General features: G+C 44.5%; 1 long non-coding RNA gene across 1 annotated transcript; it reads left to right on the top strand.

Moving 5' to 3' along the window:
- The first annotated feature begins 16,599 nt into the window (after positions 1 to 16,599).
- LOC144581540 (uncharacterized) lies at positions 16,600 to 20,434 on the top strand. Its single transcript, XR_013532428.1, has 2 exons — positions 16,600 to 16,729; positions 20,192 to 20,434. It is a non-coding gene; the product is annotated as an uncharacterized LOC144581540 (long non-coding RNA).
- Positions 20,435 to 23,266: the final 2,832 nt, after the last annotated feature.

Here is a 23,266-nt window from a genome sequence, read left to right on the forward strand (position 1 = left end):
AATGCCAGATGCTTAAAACCATCAGATCCACTTTGGGAGGACAAGGCAGGTAGATCATGAGGTCAGTAGATTGAGACCTTCTACTGGCCAACATGGTGAAACCCCGTCTCTACTAAAATACAAAAATTAGCTGGGCGTGGTGATGCTTGCCTGTAATCCCAGCTACTTGGGAGATTGAGGCAGGAGAATCACTTGAATCAGGGAGTCAGAGGTTGGAGTGAGCTGAGATCATGCCACTGCACTCCAGCCTGGTGCAAGAGTGAGACTCTGTCTCAAAAAAAAAACCACATCAGATCTGGCTGGGCACAGTGGTTCATGCCTGTAATTCCAGCACTTTGGGAGGCTGAGGTGGGCAGATCACTTGAGGTCAGGAGCTTGAGACCAGCCTGGCCAACATGGTGACATCCCGTCTCTACTAAAAATACAAAAATTAGTCAGGTGTGGTGGTGGGGCACCTGTAATCTCAGCTACTTGGGAGACTGAGGCAGGAGAATTGCTCGAACCTGGGAAGCAGAGGTTGCAACAAGCCAGGATTGCACCATTGCACTCCAGCCTTGGCGTCACAGGCAGACTCTGTCTGAACAACAACAACAAAATGACAACAACCGTCCGATCTTGTGAGAACTCACTCACTATCATAAGAACAGCATGGGGAAACTGCCCCATGACCCAATCACTTTCTACTGACTCCCTCCCACGACACGCGGGGATTATGGGAACTGGAATTTAAGACGAGATTTGGATGGGGACACGGCCAAACCGTATCAAAGAGTGCATCTGGTTATAGATTATAGCGGTACAACTACTTTTTTTTTTTTGAGATGGAGTCTTGCTTTGTCGCCCAGGCTGAAGTGCAGTGGCACGATCTCAGATCACTGCAACCTCCGCCTCCTGGGTTCCAGTGATTCCCCTGCCTCATCCTCCTGAGTAGCTGGGACTACAGGTGCCCACCACCACATCCAGCTAATTTTTTGTACTTTGAGTAGAGACGGGGTTTTGCAGTGTTAGCCAGGATGGTCTTGATCTACTGACCTTGTGATCTGCCTGCCTCAGCCTCCCAAAGTGCTGGGATCACAGGAGTGAGCTACCGTGCCCTGTCTACTTTTTTTTTTCTTTTTTAGACAGGGTCTTGCTGTCTCCCAGGCTGGAGTGCAGTGGTGCGATCATGGCTCGCTGCAGCCTCAACCTCCTGGGTGATCCCCCACTTCACTCTCCCAAGCAGCTGGGACTACCGCTGTGCACCACCATGTCTGGCTAATTAAAAACAATTTTTTTGAAGAGATGAGGTCTTGCTGTGTTGCCTAGGCTGGTCTCAAACTCCTGACCTCACATGATCCTCCTGCCTTTGGTGCCTGGATTAGGGCCTTGCACACAGAGAGTGAAAACCCACTGAATGCTCCATTTCCTACCTGTTTGATGAGTGAAGAAGTGAATGCACACATAAAGTAACCAATCCATGAAATGGGTTTCAGCTCTACTGATGGAAATCTCTGGCTAAAATCTGTTGGAAATCCCTTGAAAACTTGAGCAAAGTGACAGCTGACTCCATGAAAGCGAAGTCCATTGGGCCTCCCCGTTCTTGCTTGTTAGCTTGAGTGGGGCATAGTTAGACTTTCTGGGCTTCCTGGCCATGACTCCCACTATCAGCACCATCGAGGCCTGAGCCGCAGCCAGCAGTACATTGACCTCTGTTTGTCCTTGGAGATGTCCACTGGGCAGACCCTGGGGACACAGCAGAGAGAAGACCAGGCAGGGCCTTTCCAGAGAGCTGATATCCTCTTGGTGCAAGGCTGGTGCCCGAGAAGCACTTGGTTACGTGCTTCCAGCTAAGCTCTGAGAGCCTCTGGCATCGCTAGTCTTAGCTGGGCCCCATAAGGACTCTAGAGATTCAGTCTCCCAGAACAGATCCATCTGAGAAAGCAGCTGCAATCAAGATTTGCCTTTGCAGACCTGGTTTCCTTCCAAGAATTCTGTTCTCCTGTTTCAGAGAAATAATAAATTAAAAAGCTGTCCCTGTTGGCCAGGTGTGGTGGCTCATGCCTGTAATCCCAGCACTTTGGGAGGCTGAGGTGGGCAGATCACCTGGGGTCAGGAGTTCAAGACCAGTCTGGCCAACATGGTGAAACCCTGTCTCTATTAAAAATACAAAAATTAGGATGGGTGCGGTGGCTCACGCCTGTAATCCCAGAACTTTGGGAAGCTGAGGCAGGTGGATCATGAGGTCAGGAGATTGAGACCATCCTGGCCAACATGGTGAAACTTCATCTCTACTAAAAATACAAAAATTAGCCAGGCATGGTGGCGCACACCTGTAGTCCCAGCTACTCGGAAGTCTGAGGCAGGAGAATCACTTGAACCTGGGAGACGGAGGTTGCAGTGAGCCGAGATTGCGACACTGTACTCCACTCTGGTGACAGAGTGTGACTCCATCTAAAAACAAACAAACAAAATACAAAAATTAGCCAGGTGTACTGGTGTGTCCCTGTAGTCCCAGCTACTCAGGAGGCTGAGGTGTGGGAGGATCACTTGAGCACAGGAGGCAGAGGCCACAGTGAGCTGAGATTGCACCACTGCGCCCCAGCCTGGATGGCAGAGCCAGATCTAGTCAGAAAAACAAAAAACAAAAACAAGCCTAACAAAAACCAAAAAAGCCAATTGCTTTGCAGAGGGCTAGAGCTTTTGCAATGCATGGTTAGAGCCTTGGTGGGGTTCCTGGCCAGCGACCACCACCATCAGCACCACTGGGACCTGAGCCACAGCCACCAATGCACTCACCTGCTCTGGTCCTTGGGGATGACCACTGGACAGGCCCTGGGGATAGAGCAGAGAGAAGACCAGTCAAGGCCTTCCCTCCCCAGGTGCTGATGTCCTCCAGGGGCAAGGTCATCATTCAGCCAGGTGTCTCCAACACTGAGCTTTTTGAACCATTAAAACAAGAGCAATGGCAGTTTTCTTGATGGTAGGTCATTATGTGAATCTACTCACCTAACTTTGACAGTCTATAAATAATTGATGGGTGCCGCTCTAACAAAACCCCTTCCATGCGCCAATCTACTTATTTTATTTATTCATTTATTTGTTTATTTTTTGAGACGGAGTTTCACTCTTGTTGCCCAGACTGGAGTGCAGTGGCATGATCTTGGCCCACGGCGACCTCCACCTCCTGGGTTCAAGCGATTCTTCTGCCTCAGCCTGCAGAGTAGCTGGATTACAGGCACCTGCCACCATGCCTGACTAATTTTTGTATTTTTAGTAGAGACAGGTTTTTACCATGTTGGTCAGGCTGTTCTTGAACCCCTGACCTTAGGCAATCCACCTGCCTCGGCCTCCCAAAGTGCTGGGATTACAGACATGAGCCACCGCACCCGGGCTACTTATTTTGTGAATGACATTTTTTCATTCTTGCATTAAAAAATAAACAGAGGCTGGGTACAGTGGTTCATGCTTGTAATCCCAGCACTTTGGGAGGCTGAGGCAGGCAGATCACTTGAGGTCAGGAGTTTGAGACCAGCCTGGCCAACATGGTGAAACCCTGTCTCTACTAAAAATATAAAAATTAGCCAGGCATGGTGGTGCACTCCTGTAATTAATTGCTTGAACCTGGGAGGTGGAGGTTGCAGTGCCCCAAGATCACACCACTGCACTCCAGTCTGGGCATCAGAGTGAGACCCCATCTCAAAAAATAAAGTAAAAATAAAAATAAAAAGAGGAAAACGGCTGCTGAATTTGGGTTCATTGAAGAAAGAGACATTCAGCTACCGATTCATGGACTCAGTGCGGAAAAACAGACACCCCCATCTATCTCATTAAGAGATGCAATTCTCACAAAAGTTTATGTCTATGCTTAATAATTATTTACAAAATTGTATAATGAGTTGGTTTTGATAAATTGGGTACTCATAATTGTATTGTTAGCTCAAACAAGAAGAATTTAACTCTAGAGCTTTCTTGTCACAGGTAATTAAAAAATGCAATTTTAACTAATATATTTTTTTGTTGAGAGAGTTATAATAGGGCGATTAATAAAATACTTTCAAGCATAAAAATAGATTGTGTTAGAATAAAATTCTGTGGGGAAATGGGATGGAACTATGAGCTCAAGGAGAGAAATGAAAATTACAAAGTTTTTGACTATTAAAAAAGAGCTTGTCCTGTATCTTTTAAGCAAATGATGATGGGTATTAAATTACTGTGGGATGTAGATTTCAATGGACACAGTTAAGAAAACGATATGACAGTTTTATTTTTTAATGTCAATATTTACACCAGAAATATTATCCTTTGCAACCATTTACACTGAGGAAGAGTTTTAGTTGCCAATTTAAAAAGTCGAATGATAGAAAATGTTTCAGATTCTTTGTGGTGGTGGAGGAGGGCATATACTCAAGCAATAATAATAATAATAATAACATGAGACAAAGCAATAAATGGAAGAAGTCATGTTTACTTATTTTTGCTTTGGGTATAATTTTATAAAGATTTGGTTTGTGGCTGGGTGTGGTGGCTCACACCTGTAATCCCAGAACTTTGGGAGGTCAAGGCAGGCAGATCACCTGAGGTCAGGAGTTCAAGTCCAGCCTGGTCAACATGGTGAAACTCTGTCACTACTAAAGATACAAAAATTAGCTGGGCGTGGTGGTGGGTGCCTGTAATCCCAGGCTCTTTGGAGGCTGAGGCAGGAGAATTGCTTGAACCAGGGAGGTGGAGGTTGCAGTGAGCCGAGATCACACCACTGCACTCCAGACTGGGCAACAGAGTGAGACTTTGTCTCAAAATAAATAAACAAATAATATTCAAAAAAATTCCTTGGCTTTCGACAACATATAATTTTTTGGAAAGAAAAAAGGGGTCTTCCTAAAACAATCAACATTAATCTTATAGATACAACCAGTAATTCATGGCCAAATAAAACACTTGGGAGGCAACGTAACAAGCATAAGAAGCCATGCTTGTTCATTTCTACTTGTAGCAGAATTTCACGAGGGCCCTGACTCTGGGACAATATGTAGCTTTCCAGAAAGATGACACTTGGAAGACAAATAGGACAGAGTACATGGTCCCCGATGTCTCTTGCCTGAGCCACTAGATTCCTTAAAAGATAAATGACCCTAGGCCTTGCCTTTTCCTATAAATAATAGCTGACAAAATTAGCAATGTAGGGGCTGGGTGTGGTGGCTCATGCCTGCAAATCCCAGCACTTTGGGAGACCAAGGTGAGAGGATTGCTTAAGGTTAGGAGTTCCAGACCAGCCTGGGCAACATAGTGAGACCCCATCTTTACAAAAAGAAATTTAAAAACTAACCGAGTACAGTGGTACAGGCCTGGCAGTCCCAGCTACTTGGGAGGCTGAGGCAGGAGGATCACTGGAGCCCAGGAGTTCAAGGCTGCAGTGAGCTGTGATTACACTACTGCATTCCAGCCTGAGCGACAGAGTGAGACCCTGTCTAAACAAACAAAAAACCAAAAAGTAGTCATTGTCATTGTGCCTCTATAATCTATAACCATATATACTTTTTTTTTTTTTTGAGACAAAGTCTCAGTTTGTCACTCAGGCTGGAGTAGAGTGTCGCGATCTGGGCTCAAGCAACCTTCACCTCCCGAATTCCAGTGATTCTCCTGCCTCAGCCTCCCGAGTAGCTGGGATTACAGGCACCCACCACCATGCCTAGCTAAATTTCGGTTTGTTAGTAGAGATGAGGTTTCGCCATGTTGGCCAGGCTGGTCTTAAACTCCTGACCTCAGGTGATCCACCTGCCGCAGCCTCCCAAAGCGTTAGGGTTGTCTTTGAACATCCAAGGAAAGCCCTTTTATCGCAGGCAATACAAAAATCCAGACCCCGGGGGCCCAGATAAAGTTGGCTTGATGAATTGAATAGGTCCCTAGGGAACACTGGCTCCTCAGGCCAAAGCAGCAGTGGCTTTTGGCTGCAGCACATCTGTTCTGTAAATCAAGCCTGCAGGGGGAATGATGCGTCTTTACTTGTTAGTCGTTCTCTACAGCCAGAGCTTCAATAGATGCAAGACTCATGTATAATCCGCACCTTCCAGCATCAGGGAAACTATTTTAATTAGCAAAGCCATGGTCTCCAGGGAAGGCACTGGGCGCTGCAATGACACAGAGAGATTGAAGGGAAGCAAAGAACAGTTTAATGCAGAGGTTTGGAATGGGTGCCTAAAAAGGGACTGAGATGGCCAGGTGCAGTGGCTCACACCTGTAATCCCAGCTCTTTGGGAGGGCGAGGCAGGCAGATCATCTGAGGCCAGGAGTTCAAGACCAGCCTGGCCAACATGCTGAAACCCTGTCTCTACTAAAAATACAAAAATTAGCTGGACATGGTGGTGGGCGCCTGTAGTCCCAGCTAGTCTGAGGCTGAGGCAGGAGAATCACTGGGACCCCAGGTGGAGGATGCAGCGAGCCTAGATTGTGCCACTGCGCTCCAGCCTGGGTGACAAAATAAAATAAAATAAAATGAATAAAAAATAAAACAAAAGACCAGCAGGATGGCTAAATCGCCGGGAAAAGAGGTTTATTGGTGATATCAGTTTGCAAACCAGAAGAGAGACGGTCTCCACAGGTGCTAAAGGTGCCCTCTGTTTGAGAAGCAAAAGAAGGATGGTTTGGGATTTATGCCTCATAGGTTCCTCATTAGACAATAGAGTCATGCATATTCAGGAGGTTTTGGAGGGGAAGCTATACAGATTTCTGAGAAGAGCTGAAGGCATGGACATCAGGTAAGCATATAGGTCACATACATCCCGTGCTTACTTTGGGGTGGGGTTTTGGCATTCAAATGAGGTGGCATGTGGCTTTTTACAGCAAAAGGTGAACTATAGGACGCAAAGACAGTTTGTGAGCATTTCTATGCGCTGAAACTGGCTTAAGGTCTGCAGTTGCTTATTAGGAAAGTGTGTTTGTTAAGGCTGGTCCTTTGTCCAATCAGAATTGCAGTGGTTTGGGTTGTAAATTAGAGGTAGGCTGGGCACAGTGGCTCACACCTGTAATCTCAGCACTTTGGGAGGCTGAGGGGGGAGGATTGCTTGAACTCAGGAGTCTAAGAACAGCCTGGACAACATAGCAAGACTTTGTCTTTACCAAAAAAAAAAAAAAAAATCCAGGTATGGTGTGGTTCACATCTGTAATCCCAGCCATTTGCAGGGCTGAGGTGGATGGATTACCTGAGGTCAGGAGTTCCAGACCAGCCTGGCCAACACGGTGAAACCCTGTCTCTACTAAAAATACAAAAAGTAACCAGGTGTGGTGGTGGGTGCCTGTAGTCCCAGCTACTTGAGCGGCTGAGGCCGGAGAATCACTTGAACCCAGTAGGCAGAGTTTGGAGTGAGCCGAGATAGAGCCACTACACTCCAGCCTGGGCAACAGAATGAGACTCTGTCTCAAAAAAAAAAAAAAAAAAAAAAAAAAAAAACACACACACACACAAAACAAAGAGTTAGAAGGAGTCTGATAGCTTGCATTGTCAGGGAGTTTGGCAAGTGTGGTTTTTCTTGTGGAATTTAGCAATTTGCCATGCCAGCCAGGCCCTGAACACTTGACCTATAGGTAAGTTTGTTTCCCTGAACTTAGAATCCATCTTAGTTAATATAGAGGCATCTATTTTGTTCTCTCTGATGACAAAAGTAAACCCTAGACATCATCTTTCATCTGTAAGTATTTCAGTAAATGTATTTAAAAGATAAGGGCATGTTTTTCCAAAAAACCCACACAACCTCTATTTTATTATCACACCTAAAAATTGAGCTCTAAGTCCTTGATCTCATCAAATATTCACAGTGTTCAATTTCCCCACTTCTCCAATTGTCTTGTAATTGTACATATTTATATATATATATATATTTTTACAGTTTGAATCACAATCCAAATAAAGTCCACACATTGCAATTGGATCATACCACGTCTCTTTTATTCTGGAGGATTTTCCCTCCCGCACTTTCCCTCTTTATTTTTTCCACCCCCTGTGTGATTTATTCATCAAAGAAACTAGCTTGTTGATTCTGTTGGGTTTCCCACTGCCTGGATTTTGCTGCTTGCAGCCCCGAGATGTCCTGAAATGCACTCCTCTGTCCTCTGTATTTAATCTAATTGGGAAAGTCTGAAGACCTCTCAGTTTCAGGAGGAATTTTCGGCAAGACCACTTCGGGGATGATGGTGTGTCCTCCCTTGGGGACATGTTACGTCTGATGGTCTCTTTCTTCGATCATATCACTGCTGAGTTTGCAATATGATGACACGCTAAATCCATGATTTCTCCCGTGTTTGTGAGCTGGAAGAATTCCACAAAGAGAAAATGCTCCCAACTATTTGGTTATTCTGAGGAAACATTTATTTGGAAATGGCAGGATGAGTGTTCGATCTCACTGTCTGTCCCCTTTTTCTTTTCTTTTTTTACAAACCAGTTTTTGAAATCATGAGTTGTTTCAAGCCATTGCAATTATTATTCTTTATTGATACTCAAGTTGTCCTCTTTTAAGAAGTCAGTCTTTTGGCCAGGTGAGGTGGCCCACACCTGTAATCCCAGCACTTTGGGAGGCTGAGGCACATGGATCACTGGAGGTCAGGAGTTGACCAGCCTGGTCAACATGGTGAAACCCGGTCTCTACTAAAAATACAAAATTTATTAGCTGGGTGTGGTGCGGAGAGCCTGTAGTTCCAGCTACTCTGGAGGCTGAGGCAGGAAAATCACTTGAACCTGGGAGAGGGAGATTGCAGCGTGCCAAGATTGTGTCACTGCACTCCAGCCTGGACCACAGTGAAGCTTAGTCTCAAAAAAAGATACGTTTTTAATAAGGATTTTGAAAAAGGAGCCAACCAAAGGCACTAGCCAGAATCCATTTAGTGGAAAAACCCTTTGATACTGGTGTTTCCATTTTTCACATAAAGCATTCTTTTTATTTTTTTTTTGAGACAGGGTCTTGCTTGTCACCCAGGCTGGATCGCCCAGGAGATCACAGCTCACTGCAGCCTGGCAAACCCAGGCTCAAGCAATCCTCCCACCTCAGCCTCCAGGGTAGCTAGGATCACAGGCATGCACTACCATGCCTGGCTAATTTTTTAACTTTTTGTGGAGATGGGGTCTCGGTATGTTGCCCAGGCTGGTCTCAAACCCCTGGACTTAAGGATCCTTCCACCTCAGCCTCCCAAATCACTGGGATTACAGGAATGAGCCACCTCACCCGGCCAGATGTAATGCTTGAAACGTCAGCCTGACCTAACTGTTGATGTGTTAAACCCCCTCAAGTGAGAACTCGGAAAGGCTGTTATGCCCCAAATGCTTGATCCTAGTTTTGAATCAACCTCAGAGTCAAGCAGCTCACTTTTTATACTACAATTACCCTGCTGTGTGAAATTCAGTAATTTGCATGAATAACTTTCTAACAAGAAAAAGGAGTGGGGATTCTATGATTTTAAAAGCTGTGTTAGTTTGCTACGTGCTAAGCTTGAACGGTATATATTCTACGTATGCTAAGCTCGTTCCAGAAAAGCTGTGATGCTCTAGTTTAAAAACCAGCTCATTGGTTCTTCCTTAAACTGCCACACAAAACTATGCTTGGCTCTGGTATGCAAATGATATCTTTCTAGTGAAAATGATCACTAACGTAATATATCACTCCAACAAGAAACCTGCTTTTATTGCGTTGCAGTTCTGATTTTATTAGAACTGGATCATTTTGCCAAAATGGTGAAAGTATCCAAATGTCTCTATAATTCAAGATGCTGTATTATGGGCTGGTTCTGTTATTTTTGTAATTTGATTCTAACTAGAACACAAAAATCATTTCCTGAATTTTGAGATACTATAAATGTAAACTGAGAAACAGCTGTTCATCTCTTTAATGCATTCTCTTTGCCGTCTGACAAAATCATGCCTCGGTAATTGCTATCCACTGATCATTTTATTTAATTTAAATACTGTATTTAACTACATTTTCCTTTTTGAAATAGATGGGACCACATGAAGTCTTTCTTTGTACATGATATGACTAATTTCCCGCTTTGATATGAAACAGAAATTCCAGCTATTAATAATCTGGTGACATGGAAAAAGAGCTCTGTCACCACGAAGTGAAATTGTCTTAAAGCTTTTCTTATGGAAAATCCTTCCTTCTGATGTCCGAGGGTCAGCTGAATTCTACAAAATATAACCTAAAAAAAAGCATTCGTTTCACAGCAGAATATCACTTGCTATTAAACAGTATTTCTGTCACAATTATTTCTGTAATTTTGATGCGGTATCTAGCTAGTTTTTTGCTAAAAGGAAATTATCCCTTTTCTTTAATTTGCAATGCTTAATGTAAGCAATAAACTTCTATTCCAGCTTATTATGGGATGGCTAATGGGTGCTCTGAGCCACTAAGATGGATGATCACTCAACTCTGTGAAAATTAGTCTTTTCCTACTTAAAATATTGTTTGGTTTGACTTTTTTTAATAGAGTTTTGCTCTTGTCACCCAGGCTAGAGTGCAATGGCACGGTCTCTGCTCACTGCAACCTCCGTCTCCTGTTCAAGGGACTTTCCACCTCAGCCTTCCGAATAGCTGGGGTTACAGGCATGTGCCACCATGCCTGGCTAATTTTTTTGTATTTTTAGTAGAGATGGGTTTCTCCATGTTGGTCAGGTTGGTCTTGAACTCTTGACCTCAGGTGTTCTGCCTGCCTCGGCCTCCCAAAGGGCTGGGATAACAGGCATGAACCACCGTGGCTGGACTGGTTTGACATTTTTTAAGACATTCGAAAAAGAAGCTCAAACCGACTAAGGCTTGTGGTTCTTCCTTGTAACTGTAATGACATTTCAGCTAGATGCAAAATTTATATTCTTGGTTACAGTTGATGTAAGGTTGGCTAGTTGGTGTTCTCTGTGCCAAGCTCGTTCCAGAAAAGGTGTGATGCTCTAAAGGCAGTCCATTTCTAAAACTTCCTGTGTGTGTCAGATTCCCAAACATGTGGTAAGCGGCAGATTGCACATATACTTTTTAATTTTGAAACGCACTCCAATTTTCTTCTTAGAAGGACCTGAGTTGTATGGGATTCAGGGTGACCTCCAGTGGATTCATTCAAATTCAATCACCTCTTTAATGCCCTGTGTTCAAATACAGGCACTTTTTGGGAGAGCTAAGGGTTAGGGCTTCCATATATGAATTTTAGGAGAGCAGAATTCAGCCCACCCCTGCTACGGTAAACCTCACATTGTCTATACGGCACCAAGGGGTCCGGCTGGATCCCACCCTGACTAACACAACAGCACCTTGTTTGTATCTTTTTGTTTTGTGAAAATTAATCTTTTTCTACTTTGTTTTGACTTTTTTTTTTTTCTGAGATGGAGTTTCACTCTTGTTGCCCAGGCTGGGGCTCAATGGCGCAATCTTGGCTCACCGCAACCTCCACCTCCCAGGTTCAAATGATTCTCCTGCCTCTCAGCCTCCTGAGTAGCTGAGGGGCAGCTTCTTCTAGATGAGCAACTTGAACAGGATCCATGGATGAATCTTCCTATGCTCATGTAACTGATTATAGGAAAGACAGAAGAAGCCAAACACCCTCAGGAATTGAGATCCCAGGACTCCAGCCTCCGCCAGCTGTATACATCGATGGCTCTCAGGCATCGATCAGCCTAATGGGTGTCACCTGTGGGGGCTGCCCTTTGCGCCATCCACAGAAGCCCCTGCACTGCTTTCCAGGAAACTGGTGGCTCCCGGTGGTCCCAGGGCCCTATCTTACTGGGAGTAGGCTGTGCTGTGCCCCTCTGGATAGCTGAGCTCTGCAATCCTGGGTGGGTAACCACATCTGGCAAGCAGACCAGGGGATGTGCTTGGCAAAGGCACCGTCCTCCGACTCTGGCTGCAGCCCCTTAACCCCCCTTTGCATGAGCCTCCAGGTGCTGAGATCTTGAAGGAAGCGTGTCCACTCTAACGCCTCCGTGAGCCCCACACTCCATGAGGAGGGTCCCACTTACTGCCCCACCTCCGCCACCTCATATTCTGCTCTTGCCTGGGGCCCTTGATGACAGTGAGAGAGGCTGAGGCCTGGTGTATTCGCTTCCAGGTGCCACCATGACGACATACATAGACTGGCGGCTTCAACAACAGAGATTTATTTTCCGTCAATTCTGGAGGCTAAAGTTCAAGGTCGAGGTGTCGGCAGGACTGATTCCTTCTGAGGCCACTTTGCTTGGCTTGTGATGCTGTCTTCTCCCTGTGTCATCACAGGAGCAGAGGGGATGGGGGAGAGAGAAGAGGGGAGGGGAGGGGAGGGGAGTTGTTCAGTTCCACAGTTATAGGAAAGTTAATTCAAGGATCCTGTTCAAGTTGCATGCCTGTGCATGTCTGTGCCCTAACCTCTTCTTCTTATAAAGACCCTAGTCGATTTGGATTAAGGTACACTTCCATAAATTCACTCAAACGTAATTACGTCTTCAAAGCTCCATCAGCCTCCTGAGTAGCTGGGACTACAGGTCCGTGCCACCATACCTGGTGAATTTTAAAATTTTTGTTTGTTTGTTTTTCGAGATGGAGTCTCGCTCTATCACCCAGGCTGAGGTGCAGTGGTGCGATCTTGGCTCACTGCAACCTCCCCCTCCCAGGTTCAAGTGATTCTCCTGCCTCAGCCTTCCGAGTAGCTGGTATTACAGGCTCGCACTACCAAGTTTGGCTAATTTTTGTATTTTTAGTAGAGACAGGCTTTCACCATGTTGGCCAGGCTGGTCTCGAACTCCTGACCTCAAGTAATCTGCTTATCTTGGCACTTTCTGCGGTACTGGAAGTTAGAACATCAACATATGAATTTTAGGGAACAAAATTCAGCCCACGCCACCTAAGGTCAACACCGAGTTGTACACACAGCCCCAGGTGGTTCTGCTGCTCAGATCCAACCCTGACTAACACAATAACACCTTTTTTTTGTGTTTTCTCGTTTTTACCCATTCAGTGTGTTTGGGGGTTGGGGTGGGGAGAAATATGTCTCTGAGAGGTGGGTGCTCCTTTGGGGCATCTTCTCTGTCTTTCTCTCTGTCTTGCCACTTTCCCTTCAATAGTCACTCAACAAACCCTTGTTGAGCTCCTACTGTGTGCTAGGCCAAATGCTGGGCTCTGGGAACTGAGGAATCAAGACGACAGCCCAAGAGCAGTGCAGTGGCTCACACCTGTAATCCTAGCACTTTGGAAGGCTGAGGTGAGCAGATCACTTGAGGTCAGGAGTTCGAGACCAGCCTGGCCAACATGGTGAAACTCTGCCTCTACTGAAAATACAAAAATTAGCCAGACGTAGTGGCACATGCCTGTAATCCCAGCTACTCGGGAGGCTGAGGCAGGAGAATTGCTTGAATCTGGGTGGGGGAGGTTGCAGTGAGCCAAGATCATGCCAGTGCATTCCAGCCTGGGAGATAGAGTGAGACTCCGTCTCAAAAAAGAAAAGAAATTAAAAAAATTAACCAGGCATGATGGCACGGACCTGCAGTCCCAGCTACTCAGGATGCTGAAGCAGGAGGATGGCTTGAGTCCAGCAGTTCGAGGCTGCAGTGAGCTAGAATTGTACCACTTCACTCTAGCCTGGGCAAGAGAGCAAGACCATGTCTCAAAGAAAAAATAAAAAGAAAGAGATCACTCAAGCCCTTGCTCTTATGAGGTTTGCATTCTACTAGTACAGACAGACAGTAAGCCACAAACCAATGACTGGACATGATAACTTCAGATCAAGGTGAATGATTAAAAGCAGAGGGAGTCAGCCAGGTGAAGATTCTGGGTGCGGCCAAGTCATAGCGGGACACCAGAGCCCTGGGTGATTCCACAGGGGCCTTATGGTTCAGAGTCTAGGATTCTTTTCTTCTTTGTTTTTAGAGACAGGGTCTCACTGTCACCCAGGCTGGAGTGCAGTGGCAAGATCACTGGTCACTGCAGTCTCCAGCTTTCAGGTTCAAGGGATCCTCCTGTCTCAGTCTCCCGAGCAGCTGGGACCCCAGGTGCACACCGCCAAACCCAGCTAACTTGTAAATGTTTTGGAAAGACGGGGACTCAGAATGTTGCCCAGGCTGGTTTCAAACTCCTGGGCTCAAGCAATCCTTCTGCCTTGGCCTCCCGAAGTGCTGGGATTATAGGTGTGAGCCATGGCACCTGGCCCAGAGTTTGGATTTTATTGTAAGAGATATGGGAAAAATTCAGAGGGCCCTCAGGGAGAGAATTGTATCTGATTTGTACTTTTAAAAGGTTATTCTGAATGGATGGTATAGAGTTTTAGTTTTGCAAGATGAAAAATTCTGGAGTTGGATGGAGATGAGATTTGCATAGCAATGTGAATACACTCACTACTAGTAAACTGTACTCTCAAAATGGTTACGATGGTACATTTTATGTCTGTATATTTCACCACAATTTATTTTATTTTTTATTTTTATTTTTTTTATTTTTTTTTTTTTAGAAAAAGAAGGGGAAAAAAAGAAAAAGAGGGAAAAAGGAATATTACTTCATTCCTAAAATGGGTTTCAATAATGGCCGATCAATATTTTGAGTGTTTAAAGTGGTTAATGCATATTTTATGTGTTTAAAATGGAGACCTCTATTGTGTTTATTTGTTCTGGCTCTGAGTTCAAGTCCTGGATATCGTTATCAATTTGTTGTCTCGCTGAATCTAAATCTCATTATGTGTCTTAATGTATCTGGGTGTTAAGATCTCTTATTGTTACATTAATCCTTTTACCCTTGCATCCTTGTAGCTTTGAAATCTATTTTATTAAGTGTGAGAATTGCAACTCCTGCTTTTTATTTATTTATTTTTGCTCTCCATTTGGTTGGTGAGTTTTTTTTCCATCCCCTTGTTTTGAGTCTTTGTATATCTTCAGATATATCGTTAGATTTTGTGGATAATGTATATTTTGTGTGTTTAAAATGGAGAGCTCTATTGAGTTTATTTGTTCTGGATCTTAGTTCCAGTCCCGGGTATCGTTATCAATTTGTTGTCTCGTTGAATCTAAATCTCATTATGGGTCTTATGTATCTGGGTGTTAAGATCTTTTATTATTACATTATTCCTTTTACCCTTGTATCCTTGTAGCTTTGAAATCTATTTTGTCAAATGTGAAAATTGCAACTCCTGCTTCTTATTTATTTATTTTTGCTCTCCATTTGGTTGGTACGTTTTTGTTTTTGTTTTTTTTCCAACTCTTTATTTTGAGTCTATGTATATCTTTGGATATACCGTTAGATTTTGTCTGTATCTTTTGATTGGGAGATTTGGTCGATTTAAATTTAGGGTTGCTGCCATTTGTTATTAACTGGCTATTTTGTCCTTTCGTTGATAAAAATTCTTCTTTATGTTAATGCTCTTTACTTTTTGTTGTATTTTTAGAAAGGGTCATACTGGTTGTTCTTTCTGTGTATAATGCTTCTTTCAGAAGTTCTTGTAAAGCAGGCCTGGTGGTAACAAAATCTCTGAGTACTTGCTTGTTCCTAAAAGATTTTATTTTTCCTTCAAATGTAAAGCTTAAATTGGCAGGATATGAAATTCTGGGCTGAAAGTTCTGTTGATTAAGTATATTGAATATTGGCCCCCACTCTCTTCTAGCTTGTAGGGTTTCCGTTGAGAGATCTGCTGTAAGCCTAATAGGCTTACCTTTATGGGTGACTTGATCTTTCTCTCTGGCTGCCCTTAATATTTTCTCCTTCGTTTCGATCTTGGTGAATCTAACGATTACGTGCCTTGGGGTTGGTCTTCTTGAGGAATATCTTTGTGGTGTTCTCTGTATTGCCTGGGGTTGAATAGTGTCCTGCTTTGCTAAATTAGGAAAATTTTCCTGGATAATGTCCTGGAGAGTATTTTCCAGCTTGACTTCATTCTCTCCGTCACATTCAGGTACACCAATCAAGCGTATATTAGGTCTTTTCACATAGTCCCATATTGCTTGGAGACTTTGCTCATTCCTTTTTATCCTTTTTTCTCTATTCTTGTCTTGTCGTTTTGTTTCATTAAGTTGGTCTTCGACCTCTGATACCCTTTCTTCTGCTTGATCCATTCGGCTGTTTAAGCTTGTACATATTTCACTAAGTTCTTGTGTTGTATTTTTCAACTCCATAAGTTCATTTGTATTCCTCTCTATATTGTCTATTCTTTTCAACATTTCATCTAACCTTTTTTCCAAGTTCTTAGTTTCTTTACATTGGGTTAGAACAAGTTCCTTTAACTCCCAGAAGTTTCTTATCATCCACCTTTTAAAGCCTACTTCAGATAATGGAACACAGTCCTTTTCCATCAGGGCTTGTTCCGTTACTGATGAGTCCTCTTCCATCAGGGCTTGTTCGGTTGCTGATGAGTCCTTTTCCATCAGGGCTTGTTCCGTTGCTGATGGGTTCTGATTCTGAGTATACTCGGCCTTCTTAGGCTGTTTTTTTCCCTTCATTGTAGATGAAGCGCCTTTCTAATTAGTTTTCTGAGTCGACGTCCGACTTATTGATTCCCAGTGCTGGGATCCGAGCAACCCACTGTGGCAGCCTAAATAGCAGCGATAAGATTGATGGTGCTCTTCTGCCCGGGAATCTCTGGTCTGGCTTCCCTCTTGAGTCCGCAACAAGCGGCTCTGACTTCCTGGAGCTCCAAACTCCGGTCAGTAGGGGAAGCAGTTCCGTTGGCTCTGCGTGAAGAGCTGCTGCGCCGAGACGCCGGCAAAACCGCTGCGGCGGCCACAAGAGTCGCGCTGGCGACCCGTGGGGCTCCTCCACTGGGAATCGGCTGATCGGTGAGTGATGAAAATTCGTTTAATGATGTGGCGTCGTCTCGTTCTCTGAGCTTTCACTGGGAGCTACAATCCTGAGCTGTTAGTGGTCGGCCATCTTGGATCGATCGTCACCACAATTTAAAAAATAGAAACTTGAACTATACCCATACATGTATTTGATACTTTTTAAATTCTTTTTTTGAGAGAGGGTCTTGCTCTGTCGCCCAGCCTCAGCCTCTCCAGCCTCAAGTGATCCTCCCCCCTCAGCCTCCCAAGTAGCTGGGACTACAGGTCCACCACCATGCCTGGCTAATTTTGTTCTTTTTGGTTTTTATTTTTTGTAGAGACAAGATCTCTCTATGTTGCCCAGGCTGGTCTTGAATTCCTTCCTGTCTGGGCCTCCCAAGGTTCTGGGATTGCAGGTGTGAGCCACCACACCCAGCCTGCACGTTCGTTTGTTTTTCCTCTGATTTTGAGGGTGAAGAGAATACATGAGACAAAGAATGACTTAAAAACAGTTTGTTCGATGTATGCAGAAAACGATGAATTCTCTGTCCATGATAAGGAGTAACAGAAGGATTTTCATCACCCTTAAAAGGATCAAAATACCAACCATTCCAATGATTAAAATAAATGCAGGCTGCTGAGATGGGTGGATCACAAGGTCAAGAGATTGAGACCATCCAGGTCAACATGGTGAAACCCCGTCTCTACTAAAAATACAAAAAGTTAGCTGGGCATGGTGGCGCGTGCCTGTAATCCCAGCTACTCGGGAGGCTGAGGCAGGAGAATTGCCTGAGCCCAGGAGGCGGAGGTTGCGGTGAGCCGAGATTGCGCCATTGCACTCCAGCCTGGGTAACAAGAGCGAAACTCCGTCTCAAAAAAAAAAAAATAAAATAAAATAAATGCAGGCCTAAGCCCACTTTAAGATGCATGTCTAATTTAGATATTTTAGTTAGATAAGTGACATATGATCCACTGGTGCCATTTTTTATTTCTTTGTTTTTTGTTTTGTTTTGATTTGTTTTGTGCCAGAGTCTCGCTCTGTCTCCCAGGCTGGAGTGCAGTGGTGCAATCTCAGCTCATTGCAACCTCCACCTCCCGGGCTCAAGTGATTCCCCTGCCTCAACCTCCAGAGTAGCAGGGATTACAGTCACACCACCACGCCCAGCTAACTTTTGCAGTTTTAGTAGAGATGGGATTCCACCATGTTGGCAAGGCTGGTTTCGAACTCCTGACTTCAAATGATCTGCCAGCCTCAGCCTCTCAGAGTGCTGGGATTACAGGCATGAGCCATTGCACCTGTCCCCATTGGTACCATATAAAATACTGATGTTGAGAAGCACTTGAGAAAATTGAACTATTGTTCATAAGAGATCAGGGATATTTTATCTTGTTCACAGAATAATGTACCTCGATTTCTGACAAGCTGAAGAATTCATGGCAACAGTAAAGCATTTAATGTCGGTTTTTTTTTTTTTTTTTTTTTGAGATGGAGTCTTTCTCTGTCACCCAGGCTGGAGTGCAGTGGCACGCTCTCAGCTCACTGCAACCTCCACCTCGCAGGTTCAAGTGATTCTCCTGCCTCAGCCTCCCAAGTAGCTGGGACTACAGCCATGCGCCACCACGCCCAGCTAATTTTTGTACTTTTAGTAGAGACGGGAGTTTTCCCATATTGGCCAGGCTGGTCTTGAACTCCCGACCTCAAGTAATCCACCCGCCTCAGCCTCCCAAAGTGCTGGGATGACAGGTTGAGCCACTGCACCCAGCCTTAATGTGGGTAATTTTTAAGGAAGAATGTTATTTTGATGTTAACTTAAGGAGAAGCTGAATGAAAAGGAGATAGGAGCCATATTGGCAACTTCTCTACAAATCTGTAGTATTTGCGACTGTTCTACAAATCTACAATTATTTCAAAATAGAAAGTAGATTTTAAAAAAATGGTTCAGCATATGCCCACTAGGAAGACTAAAATGACAACGACAGATAATACCCAACAAGGATGTGGTACTAGAAATCCCACTTTATTCTTTCCAGGTCTCTGAAGAAATGCTAAAATTATGTGCGCATTAATGTGTGCAAATACTGTTGGTTAGATGTTAGGAGCATACACATGCAGAAAAAGCAATTTCTGTTTTGAAATGTCAGTGGCTCTAAGTCATTGCTTTGCCTACACTTTTAGACTTTATATAGCAGCAAATGACTGAAAGTCCTAAACTGTGAGCACAGCGCTAGAAATCTCACTCCAACTTGGTGAGAATGTTGATTGGTGCAACCACTTGGGAAGAGCGTTTGCGGGTATTGACTGACGTCACTCATGCTACATGCTACGTGTATGTAACATGTTAAACCGCTTGCTATATGCAGCCTGCTACCAGTAATTCCAACCCTGAGTGTACGCCCAGCAAAAAAATGAGTGCTGAGGTCCATGAAAAGACCCTGCATGTCAATGTTCATAGCAGCATTATTCTTTTTAAAAAGAACTGATATGTATATATATATTAAATTGACAAATAAAAATTGTATATTTTATCATGTACATGTTTTGTCATTGTTTTAGCCATTGTTGAATGGCTAAATTGAGCAAATTAACATATGCATTACTTCACATACTTAAAAAAAATTTTTTTTTGAAACGGAGTCTCTCACCCAGGCAGGAGTGCAGCGGTGCGATTTTGGCTCACTGCAACTCCGCCTCCCATGTTCAAGTGATTCTCCTGCCTCAGCCTCCTGAGTAGCTGGGATTACAGATTCTCGCCACCATGCATAGCTAATTTTTGTATTTTTAGTAGAGAAACAGGTTTGCCAGGCTGGTCTTGAACTCCTGACCTCAGGTGATCCACCTGCCTCGGCCACGCAAATTACTGGGATTACTGGTGTGAGCCACGGAGCCCAGCCTATTTCACATGCTTCTTTTGCGATGTGAACACTTAAACTCTACTGTCTTGGCAATTTTTAGGAATACAATACATTGTTACAAAACTGTAGGCACCCCAATGTACAATAGATCTCTTGAACTTGTTTATGTATTTATTTTTTGAGACAGGATCTTGCTCTGTCACCCAGGCTAGAGTGCAGTGGTGCTATCATAGCTCATTGCAGCCTGGACCTCCTGGGCTCAAGCGATCCTCCCACCTCAGCCTCCTGAGTAGCTGGAACCACAGGTTCACACCACCATGCTGGTTCATCTTTTTGTAGAGATGGGGTTTTGCTATGTTGCCCAGGCTGGTCTCAGCCTCCTGGTCTCAAGTGATCCTCCTGCCTCAGCGTCCCAAAGTGCTGGGATTACAGGCATGAGCCACCTCGCCCAGACCCTTTACCCATTTTTTAAAAATTGAGTTCTTTGTTTTCTTCTCATTGAGTTATTTGAGTTCCTTAAGCAGATTTATTCTTAATAGCCTGTTATGGACTGACTTACGTCTCCTCGAAATTTATATATTGAAGCCTGAGCCCCTAATGTGACTGTGCTTGACCTTTAAACAGATAATTACGATGAAATGAGAGCAAAAGAGCGAAGCTCTAATCCAATATGACTTGTCTGTGTGAGAAGAGGAAGAGACACCACAGATAAACACACACAGAGGAAAGGCCACATGAGGACATCATGAGAAGGCAGCCTTATGCAAGCCAAGAGAGAGGGCACAGGAGGAACGAAATTTGCTGACATCTTGATCTTGGACTTCCATACTTCAGTACTGTGAAAAAATAAATTTCAGCTGTTGAAGCCATGCGGTCTGTGGTACTTTGTTATGGCAGCCTGAGCATATTAATATAGAGCCCAAATTGGAAATAACCCAAATCCCTGCCAAAAGTAGAATAGATAAATACATTGCACTATGTTGGAGTGGAATACTACACAGGAATGAAAAAGAATAAACTATGGGGGTGTGTGTGGCCTTATGGGTAAATTTAAAAACATGTGGAGTGAAAGGTGCAGCCATGCTGTAAGTTTCCATTTATATAAAGTTTAAGACTAATTGGCCGGGCGCAGTGGCTCACGCCTGTAATACCAACACTTTGGGAGGCCAAGGCAGGTGGATCACTTGAAGTCAGGAGTTCTAGACCAGCCTGGCCAACTTGATGAAACCCCTTCTCTACTAAAAATACAAAAAATTAGCCAGGCGTGGTGGTGCACACCTGTAATACAAGCTACTCAGGGGGCTGAGGCAGGAAATCGCTTGAAACTGGGAGGTGGAGGTTGCAGTGAGTCGAGATTGTGACACTACACTTCAGCCTGGGCGACAGAGTGGGACTGTCTCAAAAAACAAAAACAAAACAAGCAAACTCCTTTTGAGGCTACTGACTGGGAAGGGCCACGGAGGACCCTCTGAAGAGACAGAATGTTCTAGATCTTGATAGAAATGACAAGGGGAACATGCACAGAAATGCATTGATCTGTGCCCTTAGGTTTTAAATCTGTAGGCTATCTCTCTCCCTCTCTTTTTTTGTTTGTTTTTAGCGACAAAGTCTTGCTCTGTCACTCAGGATGGAGCACAGTGGCAGAAACAATGCTCACTGGAGCCTGGAACTCCTAGGCTCAAGCAATCCTCCTGCATCAGCCTCCCAAGAGTAGCTGGGACTACAGGTCTATGCCACTATGCCCCCAAGTCCAACTAATTATTAAATTTTTTTTTAAGATGGGGTCTTGCTATATTGCTCCAGCTGGTCTCAAACTCCTGACCTCGAGTGATCCTCCTGTCTCGGCTTACCAAAGTGTTGGGAATACAGGTGTGAGCCACTGCAACCCAGCCTACTATAAGTTATGTCTCGATTAAAAAGTGGAAAGAAAGGAGAAAAAGAAAAAGGAGGGAAACAGAGAGTGAAGGAGGGAGAGAGAAGAAGGAAAAAGAGTCAAGCCACCCTGAATTAACTGCACTTTCCCACAGATAGCTTGGCTTCTGTAAGAATGAACCCTACTGCCTCATACCTCCACGTCAGAGGGGTCTGCTCACTGACCTCTCCGGGACAGTGAAATTCTCTCCTCAACTGCGATGAGTTCCTAGTTTTCGTCCCCTGCCTCTCGTGAGACCAAGCGCCTGAAAGGCTTTGGGCTCATAAAACTTGAAAGGCAATAAATTAAAATATCAAGGCGATAGACATGAGTATTTAAAGCACGAAGTGGACCCAAACATCAGTTTGAGGCTGAAAAATCAAGTTCGACTTTCTTGAAGACCGATGTTAAGAGCCTGGGCAGCTCCCTTTCATGAAAGGGCCCTTTAAATATTGCATGCCGGCCCCATCTCCCAGGGATTCGCCGCACAGCACCACAGTCTGTGTTTCATCTTCTGCCTGCATCAAAGGTGGGACAGCTTCATCACTGATTCAGAGGGTGCGCGTTGCCAGCTTCCTGGGGGCCAGCCCAAGGAGTTAGCACTTTCTACTCACAACGGACAAAATATGGGATAAAATAAGGTGGACTCAATGAAGACAGGAACGAGGGCAGTGGCGAGCAAGCGCTGTGGCTTTGTAGGAGAGGCTTCCTGGAGGAGGTGGAAGAGGAGATGGATCCCATTTAAAAGTAATAATGATAATAATAATCATAGCTTTGTTCGAATTCCTGCTAGAAACATTTCTGGGATAAGGGTTCAAATGCATGTGGTTTATTTGGGGGTTACTGGGAACACTAAGAGTGGGAGGGAGAGGGGCAGAGAAGGCATTCAGTAAAGGGTGCGATGACCATGTTCTCACTTATTTGTGGGAGCTAGAAATGAAAACAATTGAACTCATGGAGATAGACAGTGGAAGGATGGTTACCACAGGCTGGGACAAGTCGTAGGGGTGGGGAAGGGCGGGGATGGTTAATGGATGCAGAACAATAGAATGAGTAAGACCCAGCATTTGAGAACAGGAGTGACTGTAGTCAATCGTAATGTAATTGTACATTTTAAAATAATTAAAAATAGGCCGGTGCAGTGGTTCACGCCTGTAATCCCAGCACTTTGGGAGGCCGAGGCAGGTGGATCATTTGAGATCAGGAGTTCGAGACCAGCCTGGCCAATGTGGTGAACCCCCCCCCACCCCGTTTCTACTAAAAATACAAAAAAAGTAGCCAGGCGTGTTGGTGGTGGGCACCTGCAATCCCAGCTACTTGAGAGGCTGAGGCAGGAGAATCACTTGAACCCGGGAGGTGGAGGTTTTGGTGAGGCAAGATGGTACCACTGCACTCCAGTCTAGGCGACAGAGTGAGACCCTGTCTCAAATAAATAAATAAAATAAAACAATTTACAAAGTGTAATTGGATTGTTTGTAACACAAAGGATGAATGCTTGAGGGAAGGGATACCCCATTTACACTGACGTGATTATTACATGCTGCTTTCCTGTATCAAAATATCTTATGTATTCCATAAACATATGCAACTACTATGTACCCACAAAATATCTTTAAACAGGGTCTGATGGCAAGCCAGGCTCCCCTATGGGCAACTGGAGCATCATCTCCCTGGGGGGACCCTGGCAGCTCTGCAGAATGGGCACTGTGGAGTTACCCTTCCCCCAGGTGGGATGGAGCTGGGCGTTTCTGCACTGTTGCATGAGGGCTTCTACGGGAGGGGATGGC

This window comes from Callithrix jacchus, chromosome 2 (genome assembly GCF_049354715.1).
Source record: "Callithrix jacchus isolate 240 chromosome 2, calJac240_pri, whole genome shotgun sequence".
Lineage (NCBI taxonomy): Eukaryota > Metazoa > Chordata > Mammalia > Primates > Cebidae > Callithrix > Callithrix jacchus.